Source organism: Camelus ferus, chromosome 25 (assembly GCF_009834535.1).
Source record: "Camelus ferus isolate YT-003-E chromosome 25, BCGSAC_Cfer_1.0, whole genome shotgun sequence".
NCBI classification, from domain to species: domain Eukaryota; kingdom Metazoa; phylum Chordata; class Mammalia; order Artiodactyla; family Camelidae; genus Camelus; species Camelus ferus.
Genome location: NC_045720.1, coordinates 19065838 through 19071857, shown reverse-complemented (window position 1 = coordinate 19071857; position 6020 = coordinate 19065838).

Here is a 6020-nt window from a genome sequence, read left to right as displayed (position 1 = left end):
AATTAAGTCTCACAGTTTTAGAGCACTTTTGAGGTCATTTGCAGGCAGAAAAATGTATTTTGTGCTTTGTAAGTTGGTCTTTGTTAACAAAAGAATATTACCATTGGGTAGACCTTGACATAAGTGAATCCATCATCAACAAACAAATACTTATTGCATAGCTGAGGCAAATTTCTAGCTCCTGTTCTACATCTGACAACTAATAGGAACACATTTAAATTAAGTGCTCTATAAATAATTGCTTTAAAATTAAGTTGAATTAGTATTTTCCACATAACAATTTTATTTTAACTAAATATGGTAAAAAAAAAATACTTTTCTTTAAGATATTACAGTATTCATTATCACATGGAAACAGTCAGTCAAATATAAATTTAATTTTGTCATGGTGCCTTTAGGTCCCATTGTGAAGGTTACAGGAGCTGGTTACTTCCATACTGAGTGACCCAAGACTGCTGGTGCTAAAGGTGAATCTGCCTAGAGTCACTTGTCACTTTTTAGCCCATGGGCCCAATTAGGTTTCCACTCATAATCCGGTTTCTTCCATGTCCCAGGAAAGATATCCAATCTCATTAAACAGGAATGGATCTAACTGGTTGTGGATATATTCCAAAGATATTCTGTGCATGTTTAGGTTTTCCAGGTTGTTCGAAACTGTTGAAAAAGTACCTAATAAATAGAATTTTACTGTCTTAAGAATCACAGTCTCCTATGTTTGAACAAAATGCTAACGTTTATCAACTTGCTTCAAGGTACTATTGAAATTCATCTATAAGATTCTTCAGCCAATAGTTGTCAAGTTTATGACTGAATGTATTAAACTAGTGAAAATAATTAAATATTGCATCATTTGATAACCTTAATACTTCCAAAAGTTCCTCATATGCATATACTAGTTTGCCTTATTATCTTTATTAGTTCCAAAGCCCAGGTCCTATTCTGTTAGACCTGTAGAGACTCTGGCCTCCTTGGCATGCCCAGAGGGGCTCAGTAGCAAGCCTCGGAAGTGCTAGGAATGAATATCCTATGGGGCAGTCTGGCCAATAATAGGTAGGAGGGGGAAAAACTGCCCCCTATCTCTCTTGGTCTCAAGATGTTATGTATGATTAGCAACTGACCATGATTTTTTTCAGTTTGTTTTGTGGTGCTATGTCCCCAGTAATCAAAGTATATGGGACTAGGATCCAAGTGGTGAAATTAGGAGATAGTTAGTGCTAGTCACCATCACTCTCAGAGACCCACTTGTAGAATTGGTGCATCCCATTCCTGTAGTTAAGAGTCCAGGTCCTAGGAAGGATACATCCACAAGAGGACACAGCACAGCAATGGCTCTGTTGATGGAGAAGCTGAGATACTACCTGGCCCATTTTTACTCATCCAACTGATGAATCAGTAGGCAGGACAGGACATTCTGTATTGGCTGGGATAATACCTTCTGATTCACATGAAGAAACAATTTGCTACTACACAACGGGAACAGAAAAAAAAAAAAAAGGTGTCTGGAACCCAGAATATTCCCTAGGGGAACTCTTGTTTCCATGGCCAATGATAACTGTGAATGGGTAATTAAAGCCCCCTGAGAAGGGAAGGTTTGTGCCACTCCACCTGGCAAGCAATAAAGACCAACCAAAATATTGGCTGAAGGTGAGACATTCCAGAAAGGGTAATAAAAGAGGATGACAATAAATATTAGACTCCCAGGTGCAGCTGCAGCAGTGCGGGGCCGTGGCTTGGTGGGGCGAAGCTTTCTTAAGTCTTCTGAAAAGTTTGCTAATAGTCACTGTCTTCTTAGCATGTCCCTGCGCCTCTCATCTCAGGAAGACGTGAGGACATCTAATTCTTATACAGAGTATGAAGAGTTAAGGAAGGATCAAAACGCATGTGAGCAGCTCCATTAATAAAGTACATACAGTAATGGATGATATTGGATCCAGTGCCTTCACACTTTCATTTTGAGTAGCCTGTTCTCTGGGCCTTGGACATGTGCCCCATGGAGAGTCTAGGTGAACTATTATCTATTTTATCTTTGAGGATTCTTACCTTATAATATGCTTCCATGTCACAGTCTATATCTTTAAAAAACTTTTTTGCTAACTTTTTTTATTCAATATAGAAAAGCACTTGAGAATTCAGTTATGACTAATGATGTTCCTTCAAAGTCAAGTGAATCCCTTTGGAAAACTTGAAGAACAATAAAAATGTCCCTGATCAATTTAATAATACATATCAAATGCCTTAAGATGCACATAACACTTGGTCCAGTAATTTGACTTCTAAAAATGTATCCTAAGGAAATAACTATAAATGTGCATGAAACATACACATGTAGACTTTTTATAGAAGTAAGAATGAAAATAATTTTAATATTCAACACTAGAGGTTCAGTTAAATGAAGTAAAGCAAGTCTTGGAGTTGGAATAAAATTTACTCATTAAAAATAGTTTTAAGACTATTTAGTGACACAGAAGAATATGTGTATTTTTATGTGAACAAGCAGTTAGATCTCTTTTTGCTACCATTTAGCTAGAATTTGTTGGGTGGATGAGACAGAAACCTTTGATTATTAAGAGACCAACAAGCAACCCAATCGAAAAATGGGCGGGAGACCTAGACATTTCTCCAAAGAAGACACACAGATGGCCAACAAAAAAGATGAGAAGATGCTCAATGTCACTAATTATCAGAGAAATGCAAATCAAAACTATGGTGAGGTATGAATGGCCATCATCAAAAAGTCTACAAATAATAAATGCTGGAGAGGGTGTAGAGAAAAAGCAACCCTTCTACACTGTTGGTAAGAATGTAAATTGGTGCAGTCACTATGGAAAACAGTTTGAAGGTTCATTAAAAAACTAAAAATAGAGTTACCATATGATCCAGCAATCTGACTCCTGGGCATATTTCCAGAAAACACAAAAACTCTAATTTAAAAAAATACATATACCCTAATGTTCATAGAAGCACTATTTACAATAGCCAAGACATGGAAGCAACCTAAATGTCCATTGGCAGGTGACTGGGTAAAGAAGAAGTGATATATTTATACAATGGAATATTACTAAGCCATAAAAAAGAATGAAATAATGTCATTTGCAGCAACACAGATGGACCTACAGATTATCATACTAAATGAAGTAAGTCAGACAAAGACAAATATCATATAATATTACTTATATGTGAAATCTAAAATATGATACAAATGAACTTATTTACAAAATAGAAACACACTCACAGACATTGAAAACAAACTTATGGTTACCAAAGAGGAGAGGACAGGGAGGGATAAGTTAGAAGTTTGGGATTAACAGATACACAGATAGATATAAAATAGATAACCAACAAGGACCTACTGTAAAGCACAGGAAACTATATTCAATATTTTGTAATAGCATAATGGAAAAGAATCTGAAAAAGAATATATATATGTATATATGTACATATATATGAATCACTTTTCTATACCTGAAACTAATACAACATTGTAAATGAACTATACTTCAATAAAAATAAAAATAAAAAGAGATCAAAGAGCCATATTTGTCATTCTATGAGCTAAGCATAGCATCTTGCTTCTACTAAATGTCCCCTGCCCATGGAAGCATTGACTCAGTTACAAGCAGGACAAGTAATGCATACATAAACATAGTACGTGGTGAGAAATCGACAACTAACAAAATAAGAATTAAAACTGAACCAAAATCATCACCACACTCGTGACACTAAACATTTTCTGCCCTGATTTTCAAAAGATATAGTTTAAAGGGGAATCATTCTTGCCTGTGGATCCAGTTGCTTCTAAGGCCTAGGTATGCCCTGCCTGCACTGAGGCATGAAGATTGAACAGCCTGAGTTTTCTTTGAGGTTAGTCCCATGAGGATTATTTGAGGATACTTCGGGGTTTGTGTAAAGTTGTTCAAAATGAAGACATTAATTACAGTATTGGAAAGAGTTGTGTTTGGGGAGACAGACCTGCACCAAGAAGCAACCAATTGGCAACCTTAACACAGTGCCTGCAGAATGCAGAATTGTCGTGTAATGAACTGGAGGCAAATAACTGTGTTCTCACTCTCTTTCTCTCTCCTTTTCTCTCTCTCTCTCTCTCTCCCTACACACACACACACACACACACACAGAATGATGGGAGAAATTTTCACATACTAGGGATATGTGAAAGTCATTCTGGCTTATACGTGATTTAACTTGAACTTTAGGCTAACCAAAACAGCCTGTTCATGGTCTATTAAATATAAATTGTACATCTGCTTTTACCATTAAAAAAAAAACATTTAAAAAGTCAAAATGGAGTTACTATGGTTCAGGCATTCAAAATGGAGCTGGGTGTTCATTGTGGATATGGTTACGGCAATGTTCCCGTATTACTGAGAACTTGAATCTTCTGAACTGTATCAGACTCAAGGATACCACCAGCTGTTCTCAAACGGTATCTGCTAGCTGCCAGCTGCAGTGTTAAACCCCCAGGGTCTCTTCTTGTAGCTATGCAACCATTTCGGACTCCAACCAATCTTTATGTAACCCCCCACACACACACTTTTCTTGCCATCTCCAGTCCTAATTCGTGACAAACAATTTATGTTATTTTGTGGGGTTTGCCCTTGTAAGCTTCCCCCATTTTGTAGCCTGATAGAACATAATTCAAGTACTTCTCGAATCTGTGTCTCTCAAGCTATAGTTCTCAGTTTGGCTCAAATAGAACTCTTTTCTATTCCTATTACAGATTGGTTTATTGATTATTATCCACAAACAACAGAGAGGGACAGAGGAGAGACACAGAGAAAGAGAGAGAGAGAGACGAAATAAAGCATGTTGGGGTGTTAAGCAGAATACTTCTTTTAAAATAAATTTCCTTCCTCTAAGAGTTCAAAGTGGAGTCACAATGAAATGAGTCCTTTTAATGAATCACTGGCCCCATTTTCTTTCTTCAACTGAATGCCTGTATAGATCCAGCATGCCATAGCCTTCCCTTTCTAGATCACTTTGCTCCTGTACTGCATTCTGACCCTGTAATCAGGCATTCTGATTCTGGCACACACCTTAATAAAAACAAAAATTAACATTTGGCTCATTGGTATTAAATTATAATGGCTGGCAAAGCTTTGTATTTTTCTTTTTGTATTTACATTGAAATATACACGTACAGACATCAAAAAGGTAATTTTTTTTCCCCAAAACAGCTCAATGTTTTTTCCCAAATTGAACACAACATTTAATGAGAATTCAGATCATGAAATAGGACATCACCAGCCTCTAGAAGCTCCTCCCTATCTACTTCCAGTAATTAATCCATCCCCACCAAGAGTAAGTACTTCTCTGACTTCTAACATCCATGATTACTTTGACCTTTTTCTAAACTTTATATATATATATATATATATATATGTATATATATGTGTGTGTATATATATATAAAACCATAGAATGTATATATTCTCTTTTTGTGTCTAGCTTTTTTCACTTGGCATTATGTTTGTAAGATTCACCAATACTGTTGTAGTAGCTGCAGGTCATTCATTCTCATTGCTATATTTTCAACTATGGAATAAACCACAATTTAACTATCCACTATCCTACTGACAACTATTTAAGCAGTTTTCATCTCATGCTCTTACAAGTAGTACTATTGGAACATCTTAGTTCTGTGAGCATATGTCAATATTTCTGTTGGTTGTACATTTACCAAAGCAATTGAGTATCAAAGAATAGGCATATGTTTTGCTTAAGTAAATATTGGACTGACAAAGTTTAAGATATTACTTTCTCTGCTGCATTTACATTTTAATAAGGGTTAAGAAATCTTAAGCCATAAGATAAATCTCTAATTGTGGAATTAAACTGCTAAGGAGGCATTTTGAGTGTCAAGGAAACTTCCTAAACTACATGGGGACCATCTAAAGCCAGCTGGGCTTTGCATCTAATTAATTTTCATGTTGGGGCAAGGAGCAGTCATAAAAATATTTTTGCTAGTTTGTATTAATGAAGAATTATTTCCATTCTGTAATCAA